General features: G+C 49.9%; 1 non-coding gene and 1 pseudogene across 1 annotated transcript; one reads left to right on the forward strand and one right to left on the reverse strand.

Moving 5' to 3' along the window:
* LOC120381578 overlaps positions 1 to 19,878 on the reverse strand; it is a 190,287-nt pseudogene that overhangs the window by 23,665 nt on the left and 146,744 nt on the right.
* TRNAC-GCA lies at positions 9,168 to 9,239 on the forward strand. The gene has a single exon. It is a non-coding gene; the product is annotated as a tRNA-Cys (tRNA).

Consider the following 19,878-nt stretch of genomic DNA (forward strand, 5'->3'; position numbering starts at 1 on the left):
TCCTAACATCCTGTTTGCTTTTTTGACCGCCTCTGCACACTGTGTGGACATCTTCAAAGAACTATCCACGATAACTCCAAGATCTTTTTCCTGACTCGTTGTAGCTAAATTAGCCCCCATCATGTTGTATGTATAGTTGGGGTTATTTTTCCAATGTGCATTACTTTACATTTATCCACATTAAATTTCATTTGCCATTTTGTTGCCCAATCACTTAGTTTTGTGAGATCTTTTTGAAGTTCTTCACAATCTGCTTTGGTCTTAACTATCTTGAGTAGTTTAGTATCATCTGCAAACTTTGCCACCTCACTGTTTACCCTTTCTCCAGATCATTTATGAATAAATTGAATAGGATTGGTCCTAGGACTGACCCTTGGGAACACCACTAGTTACCCCTCTCCATTCTGAGAATTTACCATTAATTCCTACCCTTTGTTCCCTGTCCTTTAACCAGTTCTCAATCCATGAAAGGACCTTTCCTTTTATCCCATGACAGCTTAATTTACGTAAGAGCCTTTGGTGAGGGACCTTGTCAAAGGCTTTCTGGAAATCTAAGTACACTATGTCCACCGGATCCCCCTTGTCCACATGTTTGTTGACCCCTTCAAAGAACTCTAATAGATTAGTAAGACACGATTTCCCTTTACAGAAACCATGTTGACTATTGCTCAAGAGTTTATGTTTTTCTATGTGTCTGACAATTTTATTCTTTACTATTGTTTCAACTAATTTGCCCGGTACCGACGTTAGACTTACCGGTCTGTAATTGCCGGGATCACCCCTAGAGCCCTTTTAAATATTGGCGTTACATTAGCTAACTTCCAGTCATTGGGTACCGAAGCCGATTTAAAGGACAGGTTACAAACCTTAGTTAATAGTTCCGCAACTTCACATTTGAGTTCTTTCAGAACTCTTGGGTGAATGCCATCTGGTCCCGGTGACTTGTTAATGTTGAGTTTATCAATTAATTCCAAAACCTCCTCTAGTGACACTTCAATCTGTGACAGTTCCTCAGATTTGTCACCTACAAAAGCCAGCTCAGGTTTGGGAATCTCCCTAAAATCCTCAGCCGTGAAGACTGAAGCAAAGAATCCATTTATTTTCTCCGCAACGACTTTATCGTCTTTAAGCGCTCCTAGGACACCCGAGTGGGTATTAAGTCCATTGCCGTAACCAGGGATAGTCGATTATTTTATCAGGATTCAAATTTCTTGGTCAAGGTATAGTCAATGTATAGACGCCAGAGAAAATAATACACTGATGATGATAAGAAGAATATAGAAATATTTTGCAGTCACTATGGGCATAACTATGATAATTGTTTTGTGTTTCACTCTTTATATATGGCACCACCTTCCTTCCCTTTAGACTTCTAGTTTACCAAGAGTAAAACTAAACATCTCTTCAGATACCAGGGTGTTTGTGTTCATTCCTGCTAGCTACATGGGGATTTGATGTAGCTGCTTTCAATCCTCCGGCTCTGCCGGGATAAGTAACATTTCAGGCGGTCACTGAACTGAAGGAGGGAGATCATTTTTTGACAGGTTACGCCTCCTCTTAAAGGTGTTTGTCTGGCAGCCTTGGTTCCCAGGTCTCTCCTGAGGGAAGAAAGTTTCTGTGCAAAATACCAAAACTTTTAACAGAGCAGAGGGAAAGGCAACGGCCACATGATGAGGCCAATATGTACCACAACATGATTCTTTTATGTGGGATGACTCTGAACACTGACTGATCTGCACTCTCTTGTGTTTGAAGAGATGTTTAGTTTTGCACTTGGGAACCTATAAGGCTGAAGCAATGTTATGGATAGTGACACTGCGATTGAAGGGTGATTTAAGGTTGTAAAAATTGTTAAAAACACTGAGCTTAAACTTGAACTGCCTGTTATTAAAGGCTGGTTTCCCCACGTCGGTTCCATAAGCTCTGCTAGAAAGGCCCTGGGTTCTCTCCTGCCTCGGTGGGACCTAGAGGGAATCATCCCCTGCTGCCCTTGGCTCCAGGCTGATTTTTCTGGGGAGGGGGCGTGGAATTGATTTGTTTGCTGTTGAGAAGGGAGCCAGGCCAGTTCTCAGGGAACGAGAACTCTTAGCATCTGCCCAGCCCAGGCTGCTGCCCTGTCCCAGCCTCTGTTCCCCTGGGGGCCCTGCATGTTTGACGCTAGAGCAGGCCGGGAGCAGCAGCTGAGGCAGAGGACACCTGGGCTGGGCAGATAGGAGGGAGTTTAGCAAGTGGAAATGGTAAAACCGCAGTGAAGTATTACCTTGGACTCGACGGCATTTCTCCATTGGTCTGTCTGCTTTGGGGCAGGGACAATGACACATCCTGCTGCATTCGTCATTTCAAAGGGCGGTTTAGGATTTTCATTCTCAGACACGGTGCACAAAGCAGGACTCAACCCAGTGTGCAAACGAAATGAGCCACTCACAGGTTCTGGCAGCCACAATGAGCATTTGGTGCAAGAGCTCAGACCTGGCCCGTCCCAGAGGGAGGCAGGGTGTCTACAAGAAGCTTGGACCACTGATCTATCAGCGCCTAACTCCCAAACTTTCAGTAACTCTATCGTCAGTGCCCGTGAGTGTAATTTAAACCATGAGAAAAACCACACTAGGCTAGACCAAAGGCCCATCTAGTTCTGAATCTTGTCCTCTGACAGTAGCCAATACCAGGTGCCCCCAAAGCCACCACTGGGAGTTGAACCCAGGATCACCTGTTTACAAGGCAGGTGCTTTAGCCAGCTAAGCCATGGTGCCTGCCTGGGTGTAAGATATAGTGTCTGCCCACACCTGACTCCCTGCCATCTCCACCAGGCCCTGACAAGCTTTCCTTGTGTTTGGATTCTGCAAAGCAGAGGAGCAGGTGACGTTTACCTTGCAAGCTGTGTGTGTGTGTGAATCTTTGGCCAGGTCTGCACTACAAAGTTGTTTCAGCAGAAATATATTGCTCAGGTGTGTGAAGAACACACAACGCTCCCTCGGTCGGCAGCTTGGTGTGGCTGGTGTACACACTGCAATGCCACGTCTGGCGACAAACCTGCCCTGTTTTGGTGACAAAATAAAACCACTTCAATGAGAGGCCTAGAGCTTTTTGCAGCAAACTTACAGTGACAGAGTGCCAGTGTAGATGCTGCTGGTCATTAAATCACCATAACTGGCCTCCGCCAGTATCCCACAATGCCCGCCGTGAACTCACCTGCCCTGCATTCCTGCTAAAGAGGCTGGGCCCCTCCCCTTTCCTAGCTCCAGGAAGTTCTGGCAGCTGAGCCTGCTGCTCTGCTCCGGCAGCCAGGAGCAAATCACTGCCGTGGAATGCTGCTCTCCGGCCCTGCGAACACAGAGCAGGGGGCGGGAACTTCCATACATGGGGGGGCTACCGGCATCCGAACTGTGACACCCCATGACACCCCTTCCCTCGAGGAGGCTCTTACCTTCTAAACAGGGACGGCTGTTTTCTAGTAAAATCACTACAAGGGAAGGAGAAAACTCGAAAGAGGTTCCTCCTGGCGCTCACGTCCGTGAACCCGAATACTCTCTCAGTCCTCAAAGAGAGACCTGGAGAAGGAGACTTGCTGAAGCAAAGCCACAGGGGTCTCTGAGGTTTCCCTGGCCCCTCACCCCTGTCCTGCCTGGCTGATGTCAGCATCTCTCTGTGAGGTCACCATCTCCCCACCACCTTGGACCAATAGTCTGAGGTCCTGCAAAACACCTTTGTGATGTCACTGCCGCACCCCTCCCTTGCTGTGCCAATGTCCTGCCCCGGCCAGGCACTTTGGAGGTTTGAGCTACTCCCTGTGGATCACCCCACTCAAGGAGCGTTCGTTCTAGGCAGCAAGCCGGCTAGACAGGGAAACATCAGATGCTGCTCCCAATGCTACACTCAGTTTTTCAGAAATCAGTCGACTTTATGGCCAGAAGAGACCATTAGAGCATCTAATCTGACCCCCTGCATATCACAGGCCTCCTGTAGGACACAAGAGGTACTTTGGGGGCAAAGACATTCCAGAAAGGCATCTAGTCTTCATGAAATGACATCAAGAGATGGAGAATCCACCACTTTCCTTGGTAGCTTGTTCCTGTGGTGAATCATCCTCGCTGTTGACTATGTTGTAATATGAATTTGTCTCTTTTCACCTTCCAGCCATTGGGTCTTGTTATGCCTTTCTCTGCTAGATTAAAGAGCCCTTTAATACCCAATCTTTTCTCTCCATTAAGGCACTTCAACACTTCAATGAAGTCACCTTTCTATCTTTTGATAAGCTAAACAGGTTGAGCTCTTTCAATAGCTCACTAGAAGGCATTTTTCTCCAGCCCTCAGAACATTTGGTGGCTTTTTGCTGCCTCAGCTCCAATTTCACAACATCTTTTTCAAACGAGGACACCAAAACTGGAGGCAGTATTCCAATATCTGTTCTGTCCCTATTTCAAACTTGTGCTCTGCTTCCAGGGAACACCCCAGCCAGACAAGTTGGTGTCAGATCTGCCTCGCCTGCTTGATGGCCCACTAAGGACCATCAGCTATACAATCGACCCATTGAGAGAAGGCAGAAACGCCTTGTGACTCAGCAAGGTCTGCAGGGACCTGCCTATGGACAGAACTCTAAGGTTTTTCTATGCCACGTGCTGGACAGAGTGTCCTTGGGACAAAGAAAGCAAAGACCACATGGCAAGAGACTATAAAAGGCTGATTCCTCATCTCCATCTTGTCTCCATTACTGCTTCATACCTCTGGAGGGACTTTGCTACAAACTGAAGCTCTGTACAAAGGACTGAATGACCCATCCCAGCTGTGGATGGACTCCAGAGACTTGATTTGAACCTGCAGTTTATTCCATCACTGCTACAAGCCTGAACCAAGAACTTTGCCATTACTGGATGTAACTGATGCCTTTAACAATTTTAACTCTCATCCATATTTCTTACTTTTTATGAATAAACCTTTAGATTTTAGATGCTAAAGGATTTGCAAGAGCGTGATTTGTGGGTAAAATCTGACTCGTCTATTGACCTGCATCTGCGGCTTGGTCCTTTGGGGTCCATTGAGAGAACGTTTTTTCTTTTACTGGGGTATAGGTTTTCATAACCATTCATCCCCATAAGGAGTGGTGCTAGTGGTGATACAAGGGAACTGGAATAGCTGAGGGAATTGGTTCTATGATGTCCGATTGGCCAGTGGGGTAAAACCAAAGTCCTCTCTGCATGGCTGCTGTGACGTGCTTTAATAGTAAAGCGCACCCAGCCTCGGGCTGTGACTGCCCTGCTCCAAGCAATTTGTCCTGAATTGATACTCTCAGCAGTGTCCCACCAGAGGCCGCATTGTTACAGGGGTCATCCGGGATTACAACTGGGAACTCTCCGAAGCTCAGGATGCGCTTCCTCAGCTAGGGGAAGTACGTAACCCACACACCTCCAGGGTGTGGTGGGGTGTCCCAGCTAGTGGCACCAAGATCACTTAGAGAGAGCAATAAAACATGTCTTCTATACAGCCTTCTCTAACAGCCGGGTGGCTTTTAGTTCATGCTGGAGAGGCCCACACACTAAGCTCCAGAGGTCCCTGGTTCAATCCCGCCCACCACCGCGTCACCAACCTGGATCCGTCAGAATAACAGAGGCAGCTGCCACCCCAAGGAGAGAGCTGCCATGCCACACCCGGCTGAGAAGAGGTACCAAGCAGCGAGTTGACACCCTTCAGAGCTTCCTGTGATAAACTGTGAACTTAGGACAATAGTGGGATGGTGAGAACTGTTGCCCTCAGAGTGGCCTGGGTCAGAGCCCATGGGAGATCTTGGGCTTCCCCCCCCATGCCATCTGCTGCATCCTTCCCCCCAAAAGGGCCAAAACCCTGACCAAGAGGCAACATTCCCATGAGCAAAGGCCATCACGAGGCATCTGTCTTTGAAAGTTTGCAGAGGATGCGGGAGCAGAAAGGGGAGAGAGGATGAGGTTGGCTCTTGGGAAGAGGGAGCCTTATGGGAATATCATGTTTACCATCAACCCAATGATCAGATCACTGATGCCTAGAATCTTCCCGGACATGTTGTAATTGATTGGATCTAGGTTTTAAAATGGGTACCACATTTGCAGATGGAGAAATGTCAGGGAGTTGAGTGGAAGGTCATTGCAAGCTCAGCTAATTAGGCAATGTGGCTTATGCCCCATCTAACAAGCTCCTTAAACAATAGCTCCCAGTTTTCATTCACATTGTTCTGTTTAGTGTTTTTCTCCAAAACACTTTTACTAAACCTTTGGGTCAGCTTTGGAAAGTTAGCCCTTTCAGCGCACCAAATATAAGTATTGCTGGTGGGGACTGCCCTCTATTGGTCACAAGAACGGCCATACTGGATCAGACCAATGGTCCAGCCAGCTCAGAATCCTGTCCTCCCACAGTGGCCAATGCCAGGTGCCCGCGAGGGAATCGACAGAACAGGGAATCATCAAGCGATCCATCCCCATTCCCAGATTCTGGCAAACAGAGGCTGGGGACACTTCAAGGGCATGTTTCTTTATCCCTGCCCATCCTGGCTAATAGCCAATGATGGACCCGTCCTCCATCAACTTATCTAGTTCTTTGGTGGACCCTGTTATAGTCTTGGCCCTCACAACATCCTCTGGCAACGTTTCCCCAGGTTGACTGTGTGTTGGGTGAAGAAATACTTCCTTTGGTTTGTTTTAAACCTGCTGCCTATTCATTTCATCGGGTGACCCCTAGTTCTTGTGTTATGAGGAGTAAATAGCACTTCCTTACAGATCCAGACTAACACGGCTACCCCTCTGATACTTTCTCCAAACCCGTCATCATTTTATAGACCTCTATCCTAGCCCCCCCTTAGTCACCTCTTTTCCAAGCTGAAAACTCCCCTCTGTCTTATTAATCTCACCTCACATGGAAGCTGTTCCACACCCCTAATCATTTTGGTTGCCCTTTTCTGTACCTTTTCCAATTCCGATATATCTTTTTGAGATGGGGGACCAGCTCCAGTATTCAAGATGTGGGCCTACCACAGATTTTATAGACAGGCAATATTATATTTCAGTCTTGCTAGCCATCCCTTTCCTAATGACTTCCCAACATTTTGTTCACTTTTTTGACTGCCAATGCACATTGAGTGGATGTTTTCAGAGAACTATCCACAGTGACTCCAAGATCTCCTTCTTAAGATGTAAGAGCTAATTTAGACCCCATCAGTTTAGATGTAGAGCTGGGATCATGTTTTCCCATGTGCATTACTTTGCATTGATCCACATTGAATTTCATCTGCCTTTTCGCTGCCCAGTCACTCCGTTTGGTGAGATCCCTTTGTCACACTTTGCACTCTCTTTTGGACGTAATTAACTTGGGTTGGTTTGTATCATCTGCAAATGTTGCCACCTCACTGTTTACCCCTTTTTCCAGATCACTTAGGAGTATGTTGAACAGTGCTGGTCCCAGTACAGACCCCAGGGGGACACCACTATTTACCTCTCTCCATTCTGAAAACTGACCACTTAGTCAGACTCTTTGTTTCTTGCCTTTAACCAGTTACCTATCCCAGAGAGGACCTTCCATCTTATCCCATTTTGCTTCAGAGCCTTTGGGGAAGAGACCTTGTCAAAGGTTTTCTGAAAATCTAAGTATACTATATCCATGGGATCACCTTTATCCACATGCTTGTTGACTCCCTCAAAGAATTATAGTAGTTTCGTGAGGCATGATTTTCCTTTACAAAAACCATGTTCATTCTTCCCCAATGTAAGCAGGGGCAGACTCACCCGCCGGCGCCTCCTGCTGGTCATCTTGGGAATTAGCTCTCCAGCTGTCAGAGCGCCCTCTGCAGGCTGGTGATCTGCCTTACCGCAGCTGGCCCCCTGTCCCTCCCAGGACCCTGGTGCCCCTTTTACCCTGGCAGTGCCCCCTGGCAGTACCCCCCCAGTTCTGGGTCTCCCCCTCCCAGGGGAACCCCCACCCACTATCCCCACATCACCTCAGTCTTGGCTACTGCCCAGTCTCCATCCAGCCCCCATTCACTGGGGCAGACTGCAGTATGAGCCACTCATCACAGGCAAAGGGGTTTGGATCTGTCACCTCTGCTTCCCCCTGGGCTGCCCCATTGCAGCCCTGCACCTATTCAGCCTAGAGTCAGGCCTGCAGCCTGGGGATTTCCAGGCCAGAGCTCCCAGCTCCTCTGGCCCTTCCCCAGCCCTGCTCCCACTCTAGGTGTCTTGCTTGGGTCCCTGCAGCCAGGCCCTTCTCTCACTACAAGCAGAGGGAGACTGACTGGGCTTCTGGCTCACAGCCTCTTATAGGGGCCAGCTGGGCCTGACTGGGCCATGGCCACAGCTGAGCCTGCTTCCCCCAATCAGCCCAGGCTCCTTGCCCCAGCCCCAGCCCTCTCCTGGGCTGCTTCAAGCCCCGCAGGGCAGGAGCAGGTAACCACCCACTACACCCAGCAAATTCCATTCACCGATGTGTCTAATCATTGGGCTCTACAATTCCACCCAATGTGCCTGGTACTGACGTTAGCCTCAGTGGCCTGTAATTGCCAGCTGCGTCTCTGGAGCCTTTCACACACACTGCTCCAGCCAGGGACTAAAGGCCGCCCCAGACTTTCCCCTTCTCCCTTCTGGGAAATCAAGTTCAAGTTCTACAAGCAGCTAAAGAAGCCTCAACCCTGCATCTGAATTAATGTCACATTTCTCACTGCCCGGTACAAACAAATATCATTTCAATCCCAGGTGAGTCCACTTCAGTCATTCCTCAGCCCCATTCCTTCACCCTCCTGCCTTAGCTTAGGGCATTGCGCCACCCTGTGGGCATTTCATGTCCCTCCTCAGTTTCACATACAGACACAATTTCCTTTGCTGTTCAATGAACAGCAAAAACCTTTCTGTCTCTCTAGTCTGAGCCAGGGCATTCAATTCCATTGAAACCTTCTCTCCTGCAATGGCAACGGTCAGACAGAGGGGACATGGCCATCTTCAGCCCTGAGAGTGAGATATTCACTCTCCTCTTTCTTCAAGCTGCTGTTGTTAGTCCATAAAACATGTACCATGGAATAAAAAGCTGCATTTACTCCAGGGTGAGGAAAGAAAGGAGCCACCAACTCCCGAAAATCTCTGTGCCCCAGAGAGAACCTGCCCCTGCTATTGGAATCACTGATGTGCTTCAGCTACAATGGGGAAAGCATCTGCTCTCATGGGGGTATAGCTCAGTGGTAGAGTGTTTGACTGCAGATCAAGTGGTCCTTGCTTCAAATCCAAGTGCCCTCTAATAAGCCTCTCCTTATCCTTTTATTTTTTTTAAAAAAGGGAAAACATTTTGATTTCCATTCTCCATTATAGCAAAGAATCCTGTGGCACCTTATAGACTAACAGACGTTTTGGAGCATGAGCTTTCGTGGGTGAATACCCACTTCGTCAGATGCAAGTAGTGGAAATTTCCAGGATTACTACTTGCATCCGACGAAGTGGGGATTCACCCACAAAAGCTCATGCTCCAAAATGTCTGATAGTCTATAAGGTGCCACAGGAGTCTTTGCTGCTTTTACAGATCCAGACTAACACGGCTACCCCTCTGATACTATTCTCCATTATGTTCAGGAGCTCCACTATACGGGGATGCTTGAAATTAATGTAAACACTCAACATTTCACTGTCCAAATGCATAAAAACCTAGCAAACCTGCCCATCAGCTGAAATCAGTTCCAATCCTCTAAGTGTCTAGTTTATGTTTTCGTCAATTAAACAAAGGGATCATATGAATGTACATTTGCAGATCCCTCCTCTCCAGGGCTGTGCTGTGCAGAAGAACAAGAACCATCCAGTTGGGGTTCAGGAGTCTGACGAGCAAAGGCCACTTGGTGCGGGCTAAAGTCACCAGCACTTTGGCTCCTTCCCATTCAACCAGCAGCTGGGCCCCCAGGACACGGCATGAGAAGAAGACAGTGGCTGTGAGCAGGAAAATAGCCACCAACAAGCTGGCTAAAGCTGTCAAGATCCTCAGGAAGGTCACCATGCCCATGTCTAGAATGTACTGAGTGCAGCGGGGACCAAAAAGGCAGAGAAAAGCCCTCAAAAGTTCTAAGCTGCCAAGCCCCAGGTTGTAGCCTGATTTGGGGTGGGTTAGTAGGGTCGGTGGAATTTATCCACTTAATTTAATTTGATAATTATTTTTAAATTAATTAGTAATATTAATAATAATTAATGGATATTAATAACATGGGTACGGCTTGCCAATGTGTATGATTAGAAGATAAAGTTTGTTCTGAATTAGGCTTTACAGAGTCTATAAAAGGAGCTTTGGGGTATATGACAGGAACTTACACTGAGACAGAAATAGTCATCAAGACCTTTTATTAAAATCAATGAAACAATAAGTAAATGTAAAAATGTTCAAACAGTTTGAGATTACAAAGTTACAAAATATTACAGTTTTTTAAGAGATATATTTATGATAATACACTGTTATAAACTCACTTTGTGCAGTAGCACTTTGGGTGTTGTTCACACTTTTGATAAAGGAAGTTAACTTTAACCCTATATAAACTAGGTGCTTTTTAAAAGGTAAAGCAGAAACTAGATTCCTTTATACTTACAGCTTTGAAAAGAAATAATACCACGGCCTATCAATAGTTAATAGCCTTGTAGATGGGTAGCATCGATGCGTAGATGGGGTTGAGGCGATGGGTAAACAGGAACAGATAGATGGGTGTATCGCCTGCCTAATGGTAATTTGTTTTACCTTTTATAGAGCATTATTTGGAAATCCTTCCTCCTATGCTCAAATTTTGTTTCCCCCCCACGGAAATGTTAGGGTACATTATAGGCTAACATGTGTGTGCGTATGAGTGACAGTTATGTACGCATTTGTGGTGTACTTGTTAGATTTCTGGGCAAAAATCCCTATTTCCACCCTTTACTCTTATTGGTTCAGTTAAAGGTCTTCAGACATCTACGTAGGTAATTTGTCTTATTATTACTTTTCTGAGTAAGGGTCTTAAAGGTTGCCTTCAATGTCACTGGATGTCTGGAGGTATCTTGCATTTCAGCTATTGCAAATCTATAAATCTATAAGCCTATTACATACTTAAATTTATCAAAAAGACATTTCATACAGACCAACAAATTAATCCTCAGGGCTACAAGGTGATCAAAATCCTACCTAAAATCAAGACAGGATAAGGCTAATGTCATCTCCAAAGCCAGGGCTAAGACGGTAACACTGAGAAAGAAGTGGAGAGATTTCCATTGGGATGACTCCTGCTCCCCTAATGGCTGTTATGAATCACCATGGACCACCCGGAGAGATCAAAGTCCTGCAGGACAAACAGCCCCATGGACAGTATAATGAAGTGGTGGCAGTGGGGGGACGTGCTGTGTTTTGTGTAACACCTGCCAGGTGAGTGATGCACTGACAGGGCAGCTGCCCATGAGCTCATTCTCTTTGATCTGCTTCTGCTGTTACTTCAGAGCCAGCACTACTGGGAGTGTGTCCCTGTCACTTCACCAGCTGTAGAACAGGCTCTGTTTGCAGCCCAGCTCTGATTAACCCCACTTTTTAATATATTCCTACTGCGATACTTTCCCAGTTCTCTGTCTCATCCTAACATTCCGGTCAGAGACTGACTAGGGGGAGGGATGGACTAACTGTGTGACATTCGGTAAGTTGCCATCGTATGTGATTGAAACCTCTGCTGGAGGTGGGCAGGAGCCTATTACACACATAAAATAGTTAAGTTTTACTAAACTACCTGCTACACATTCAAACCTTCTGTACACACACAATAGAAATTGGTGCTCTGAGAAATGGCAACTTTCCTTTAACACAGATCATTGTTTTCTGTACTTTCAGAGGCATTGAAATAGAAGCACATTGCCTTTAAACAGCTGTGTAGTGAGGTGGTGTGGCTCCCCTCCACCCCAGAGGAAGAGCCCAGCCGGAGGCCAGAGTGGGCGGAGCTAGGGAGTTCTGAACCCGCCCCCAAAGCATCAGGCGGCGACCCGGAACTATAAAGGCTGGCCCTCAGAGCTCAGTCAGGCCCCAGCGGCCAGAGAGAGCAGACGTCCCCAGGGGAGCTCGAGACTGGGAGGCTCCAGCTGCCCCAGGCAGCCGCCCAGACTGGCCAGAGCTCCCCCGCGCCCGCTACCCGGAGGAGTTGCCGGACCTGCCACCCAGCCCCGGCCGCGATGAGCCCATGCTCCTGGGCCCTGCAGAGGCCGACGTCTGGATCCAGGTAGCTCCCGAGAGGGCGTACAGAAGTAGCCCGGGGGCAGCTGACCCCAGTCTGGCTGCAGCAGTACCGGAGCCTATGTCGGTGTGTTGCGGCCATGATCCCCACTGACTAAGCAACGGATCGTCAGCCGCTGCTAGGGCCCCGGGCTGGGATGCAGTGGAGTGGGAGGGCCTGCATCCCCCCTGCCACCCCATTCCTGGGGGGCAGACTCCCCCTCTCCCTGGCCTGAGGAGGCCGAAGCCTGTGACTGTTGCTCAGCCCTGCTGAAGGGCCTGAGCCTCCTGACTCACTGTTTGCTGCCCTGCCCTAACCTAAGGCCAGGCCTTAACTGTTGTTACGGCTCAGCCCTGCCGAAGGACCTGAGCCTCTTGCCCCACAGGGCAGGCGACTGCCGCAAGGGCTGCCGAGGGAGACCCCGGCTGGACTATTTCCCTGGATCCACCAGTGTGCAATGAGCCGGTATGGCTCCCCTCCACCTCAGAGAGGGTCGAGCTCCGGTGAACTCGTGTACAAGCTGCTATTTCATGATCCGCAGCAAAGCCTCTGTAAATTTACCACCCATAGAGCTGATTGTTTCTAACTGCAGGGTTAGCCAGACCATTCAGTAACATTATTGCTCTGTTCACAAAGCCTTTGGTTAGTGACAAATCATGAGACTTATCCCTTCCAGCTCTAATTCCACTGACTCCAGTGTTCTCTTTCCCCAGTTCTGGTTCCAAGAAAATAAACAAATTAAAACAACCTTCAGAACTAACATGCTGTGGGAAAGTGGAAATGTTGATAGCTCAAATAATTCAGTTTCTTCTGTGTCTTGTGTGTGTGTCTATCTGCTTTGTGTGTGTGACCGGTGGGGCTTTTTGTTTGCTCCTGGCAGGTTCAACCCTGTCAGATTTGTCTGTGGGGAGGGGCCAGAGAAAACAGACACCCTGGCCTTCCAGGTTGGGGTTAGGCAAAGGAATAACAACCCTGTCCCATAAAAAACAAAAAATGTTACAGAAACAGTGGTAGGAACAGTGCTAGAGAAACTGGTAAATAATCACAGTGCCCAGGCTTGAAGTAATCGGAAACACAGAATTCAAAAAGCAAAGCTCAGGGGCTATTGGGGGTTTATTCTCTGAGCTTAGCCATGTGCTATAGCCCAGGGAGCACTTTTGGGAGTCTCCCATCCCACAGCTGGGGAAAGGAAAAGGATTCTTAGGCTCTAGCACGGATTGAAGGAGGATGGTGATGGGGAATAAGAGAATCCCTCTGACTTACCCTAACTACGTCTGTTGTTACAGAGGGTGAAATGACATTTTCCCCTATCCCTGCCCTGTTCCTGCTCTTTGTTATAGTTCAATATATTTTAAGTGCGGAAAATGATCATAAAAATATCTGCTCCCCAGCACAACCTGCAGCAACATCAGAGCAACTGGGAATGAAACAATTTGTTCCCCAAGGGAGAACTTGATGACTAACAGTTGCTGTGAAATGGGGGAACAGTATAACCGTGATGCTCAGGGTTTGTTTAGACTAGGGAAAGGGATGGAGTTTAGGTCAGGTCAAGGGGGAAGCTAATGCCAACCACTGCACCTGGGCGGCATCTGCACTACAATTTTTCACATTAAGATCACTAACTTGAGCAGCCAACGCCATGTACAGCCCTAGTGGATGGAAGGCACAGGTAGTTTTAGCCTCAGTGTAGCTTGTTGGGATCAAACCTCTCTCCCCCCACCTGGAGGGATGAACATTCCTGGCTGGAGGGACACACACTCCTGTGACTCAAAGGAAAGGAGCTGATAGAAAAGATCACAGGACTGACCCCAAAGAAGGGTGAGCTGCAAAAGACAGAAGCAGGCAACTGATCTGGTGGAGCTGAGAGACCACAGTGAATATGGTAAAAAAATCACTATGTGGGAATGAGCAAATGTGATATTTAAAAAAAAAATTTTGGCCAACCCTAGTCAAGGGATTTATTACAGTTCTCTCTCATGTGGATTTTCTGATGTCTAATGAGGCTTGAGTGCTGACTGAAGCTTTTCCTGCTCTCAGAGCACGTGTAGGGCATCTCTCCTGTGTGGATTCTACGATGTCTGATAAGGTGTGAGCTCTGATTGAAGCTTTTCCCGCACTCAGTGCACGTGTAGGGCGTCTCCCCTGTGTGGATTCTACGATATGTGATAAGGTTTGAGCGGTGACTGAAGCTTTTCCCGCACTCAGTGCACGTGTAGGGCATCTCTCCTGTGTGGATTCTACGATGTGCGTTCAGGGAAGAGCTCTGACTAAAGCTTTTCCCACACTCAGCGCATGTGTAGGGCTTCTCTCCTGCATGGATTCTCCGATGTGTGATAAGGTCTGAGCTCTGACTAAAGCTTTTCCCACACTCAGTGCATTCATAAGGTTTCTCACCCATGTGCATTTTCCTATGTCTGATAAGGTGTGAGGTCCGATTGAAGCTTTTCCCACACTCAGAGCATGTGTAGGGCCTTTCTCCTGTGTGGATTCTTCGATGTTTGATAAGGGCAGAGCTCTGACTAAAGCTTTTCCCACACTCAGCGCACATGTAGGGCGTCTCTCCTGTGTGGATTCTACGATGTCTGATAAGGTCTGAGCTCTGACTAAAGCTTTTCCCACACACAGCGCATGTGTAGGGCGTCTCTCCTGTGTGGATTCTACGATGTCTGATAAGGTCTGAGCTCTGACTAAAGCTTTTCCCGCACTCAGTGCACATGTAGGGCGTCTCTCCCGTGTGGATTCTATGATGTCTGATAAGGGCAGAGCTCCGACTAAAGCTTTTCCCACACTCAGAGCATGTGTAGGGCGTCTCTCCCGTGTGGATTCTCTGATGTGTGATAAGGGCAGAGCTCTGACTAAAGCTTTTCCCACACTCAGTGCACATGTAGGGCGTCTCTCCCGTGTGGATTCTCTGATGTGTGATAAGGGTAGAGCTCTGACTAAAGCTTTTCCCACACTGAGAGCATGTGTGTGGCGCTTCTCCTGTGTGGATTCGCTGATGTGAGATGAGGGGTGAACTATCGATGAAGCATTTCCCACACTCAGAGCATTCATAAGGTTTCTCACCTGTGTGGATTCTCTGATGTCTGATAAGGGCAGAGCTCCGATTGAAGCTTTTCCCACATTCATGGCATGTGTAGCGTGTCTCTTCCAAATTGATTCTGTTGCTTGTTATAAGGTCTGAGAGGCTACTAAAGTTTCCCTCTGGCCTCCCCTGTGTCTCACAGGCTTTTGTTTTTTCTGGGAGTGCATAACTCCCGGAAACATTCCCTTTGGATCTTCCTGATAAAGTTCCATGTGGTTCTCCTTGCTCAGCATCTTGCTGATGGGGTTTCTCCTCCTCATTCTGACTCACCATCCCATCACCTGATGGGAGACAGAGAGAATCCAGACACAGATCACTACCTGCACCGGAAAGAAAGAAAATCTCAGATAGAGGAATGGAAAAAGGGATGAATATATGTGGGAGAGATCAAACCTATCAGGAGCTGATTTTCCAGAAACCCTTCCCCAGAGGAGAGAGGAAGGGATCAGTTTTGGTCTGCATCTCATGAGAATACACAGGGGAAAGCGAGATCGGGGAGGGACCTGCTGCCAGTTGTCAGTCAGAATAGGAGGGAAGCCATGAGTGAGATCTGCCATAATGATTCCACATCTGCAGGGAACAATCCTGAGCTTGGAGAGCTCACAGGATCTTTGTAGAGCATCCCAAATGTTTCCTGCATTCCCACACAGTTGTTGAGTTGGTTTAACCAAGTCCTCACCTGTGCAGGCAGCTCTTGGAAGCACTTCTTTCTCAGAGCCCTGGAGGTCTGGGACCCACGGCTCTTCCCCTCGTTCCACCTGAGAGATCACATCAGGTTTGGAAACTGGAAACCCTACTGCAGGCAAAGAAAAAAGACGGTTACTCACCGTAGTAACTGTTGTTCTTCGAGATGTGTTGCTCCTATCCATTCCAGTTAGGTGTGCGCGCCGTGCGTGCACGGCTCTCCGGAACATTTTTACCCTAGCAACTCCGGCGGGCCGGCTGGGCGCCCCCTGGAGTGGCGCCGCTATGGCGCCTAATATATATCCCAGCCGGCCCGTCCGCTCCTCAGTTCCTTCTTGCCGGCTACTCCGACAGTGGGGAAGGAGGGCGGGTCTGGAATGGATAGGAGCAACACATCTCGAAGAACAACAGTTACTACGGTGAGTAACCGTCTTTTCTTCTTCGAGTGATTGCTCCTATGCATTCCAGTTAGGTGATTCCCAAGCCTTACCTAGGCGGTGGGGTCGGAGTGAGACGTGGCAGAGTGCAAGACTGCTGAGCCGAAGGCTGCATCGTCTCTTGATTGCTGCACCAACACGTAGTGGGAGGCGACGGTGTGGACAGAGGACCAGGTAGCCGCTCGACAGATGTCCTGGATGGGGACATGGGCCAGGAAGGCGGCTGACGAGGCGTGCGCTCTCGTTGAGTGAGCAGTGAGGCGGCATGGTGGCACGCGAGCAAGTTCGTAGCATGTCCGAATACATGATGTTACCCAGGAGGAAATCCGCTGCGAGGAGACCGGCTCACCCTTCATGCGGTCGGCGACTGCTATAAACAGCTGGGTCGAACGCCGGAAGGGCTTCGTCCGCTCGATGTAAAAGGCAAGGGCCCTGCGGACGTCCAGGGTGTGAAGCTGTTGCTCCCGAGGGGAGGCGTGCGGCTTTGGGAAGAAGACCGGGAGGAAGATCTCCTGGTTGAGGTGGAATGCCGTCACCACCTTAGGGAGGAAGGCTGGGTGTGGTCGAAGCTGCACCTTGTCTCCGTGGAAGACGGTGTATGGTGGACCAACCGTTAGAGCACGGAGCTCAGAGACTCGTCTTGCAGATGTAATTGCGACGAGGAAGGCTGTCTTCCAAGAGAGGTAGAGCAGAGAGCACGTGGCCAGAGGCTCGAAGGGCGGTCCCATAAGCTTGGCCAGCACGAGGTTCAAATCCCACGTCGGGGCAGGACGCACCGGCGGGTACAAGTGGTCCAGGCCTTTAAGGAATCGGGAAACCATCTGGTTGGAGAAGATGGACCGACCTCCCATAGATGGACGAAAGGCGGACACTGCTGCCAGGTGTACCCTCAAGGAGGAGACCGCAAGACCTTGCTCCTTAAGGTACCAGAGGTAGTCCAGGATGGTAGGGACAGGGACTACGAATGGATTTAGTCCTCGTTGATCACACCAGAGTGCGAACCGCTTCCATTTCGCAAGGTAGGTGGAGCGAGTGGAAGGCTTTCTGCTCTCTAGCAGGACTCGCTGTACTGCCGCCGAACAGTCCCTCTCTGCGTGGGTCAACCACGCAGGTACCAAGCTGTAAGATGGAGGGACTGCAGGTTCGGATGGCGGAGTCTGCCGAAGTCCTGAGTGATGAGGTCCGGCCATAATGGAAGGGGGATGGGATCCCGAACGGAGAGCTCGAGCAGCAGGGTGTACCAATGCTGTCTCGGCCAGGCCGGAGCTACGAGTATGACGTGGGCTCTGTCCCTCCGAAGCTTCAGTAGCACCCGGTGCACGAGGGGGAACGGAGGGAAGGCATAGAGGAGGTGATCCGTCCAGGAGTATAGGAAGGCGTCCGACAGGGAGCCTGGCAAGCGACCCTGGTATGAGCAAAACAGGTGGCACTTCCTGTTCTCTCTGGAGGCGAATAGGTCTATCCGGGGAAACCCCCACCTCCGGAAGATTGTGTGTACGACATCTGGACGGAGGGACCACTCGTGGGAGAGGAACGACCTGCTGAGGTGGTCGGCCAGCGTGTTCTGCACTCCCGGAAGAAAGGACGCTTCCAGGTGAATTGAGTGGGTTACGCAGAAGTCCCACAGGAGCATCGCTTCCTTGCAGAGAGGGGAGGAGCGGGCTCCGCCCTGCTTGTTCACATAAAACATCGCAGTCATGTTGTCCGTGAACACCGCTACGCATCGGCCTTGCAGACGGGCGTGGAAGGCGTGGCACGCCAAGCGAATTGCCTGCAGCTCCCGGACGTTGATGTGGAGGGAGAGCTCCTGGGGCGACCAGAGGCCCTGGGTGTGAAGGTCGCCCAGGTGGGACCCCCATCCCAGCGCCGAGGCATTCGTTGTCAGAGTCACGGATGGACGAGGAGGGCGGAACGGGACTCCTGCACACACGACCTCTGGGTCCAGCCACCAGCTGAGCGAAGCGAGGGTAGGCTTTGTGACCGTGACTACCGTGTATATGGAGTCGCGGTGTGGGCGGTATACCGACGCCAGCCAGGATTGAAACGGATGAAGACGCAGTCTCGCGTAGGCGATGACAAACGTGCATGATGCCATGTGGCCCAGGAGGCGTAGGCATGACCGAACCGTCATAGTGGGAAAGACGTGCAGGTCTCGGATGATGGAGACCATCGTTTGGTGTCGAGCGCGAGGGAGGCAGGCCCTGGCCACTGTGGAGTCGAGGACCGCTCCAATAAATTCCACTCTCTGCGATGGAGTCAGTGAGGACTTCTCGGCATTGACGAGAAGGCCCAGCGCCCGAAACAGAGAGAGTATCTTGGCAATTTGGTCTGTTACCAATTGTTGGGACGGCCCGCGAACCAGCCAGTCGTCGAGGTAAGGGTAGACGTGAACTCGACGACGGCGGAGGTCTGCAGCCACTACCGCCATGCATTTGGTGAATACCTTCGGCGCGGTGGATAGGCCGAAGGGTAGTACCGCAAACTTGTAGTGTGCACTGTTGACCATGAAACGTAAATAGCGTCGATGGGGAGGGTAGATCACGATGTGGAAGTACGTGTCCTTCATGTCGAGGGCGGCAAACCAGTCTTCCGGATCCAGGGAGGGAATGATGGTCTCCAAGGTTACTATATGAAATTTGAGCTTGACCATGTACTTGTTGAGCTCCCGGAGGTCCAGTATGGGTCTGAGGCCTCCCTTCGCCTTGGGGATGAGGAAATGCAGGGGATTCTATTCCCGTTCCCGCCTGTCGTGCGGCACCTCCTCTATGGCATCCATCCTCAACAGCGTCTCGACCTCTTGCAAGAGGCATTGCTCGTGAGAGGGGTCCCTGAAGAGGGACGGGGAAGGTGGGTGGGAAGGAGGGGGCGAAATAAACTGAAGGCGGTAACCATACTGGATAGTATGGAGTACCCAGCTGTCCAATGTTATTTGGGACCACGCCGGGAGGAAGCGGGAAAGGCGGTTGCAAAACAAAGGGGTTGGATCCTGGAAAGAGGCTGGTGGGCCGTCCTCGGGCATCCCATCAAAACTGTTGCTTGGGCCCTTGCGGGGCCTTGGATGACGCCTGGGCCTGGTTGCGCCTGCTGCCAGAAGGTCTACGGCAGTTGAGGCCGTTGCGCCGACTATTATAGGGCCTTGACCTGGCCTGGGTAAAAGGCCGGAAGGGCTGCTGTTGCCGGAAGGAGCGCCTCTGGGTAGCTGGTGTGTGCATACCCAGAGTGCGGATAGCTATACGACCGTCCTTCAGGGTCTGTATCCTCGAGTCTGTTTTCTCTGAGAACAGGCCGTGGGTCTCAAAAGGCAGGTCTTGCAGGGTATACTGCACTTCCGGCGGCAGGGTGGAGGACTGCAGCCAGGAGATGCGCTGCATAGTCACTCCAGAGGCCAAAGTTCTGGCCCCTGAGTCCGCCGAATCCAGAGCAGCTTGGATGGAGGACCGGGAGGCTTTCCTGCCCTCTTCGACCAGAGCCGAGAA

Source organism: Mauremys reevesii, linkage group 14 (assembly GCF_016161935.1).
Source record: "Mauremys reevesii isolate NIE-2019 linkage group 14, ASM1616193v1, whole genome shotgun sequence".
Lineage (NCBI taxonomy): Eukaryota > Metazoa > Chordata > Testudines > Geoemydidae > Mauremys > Mauremys reevesii.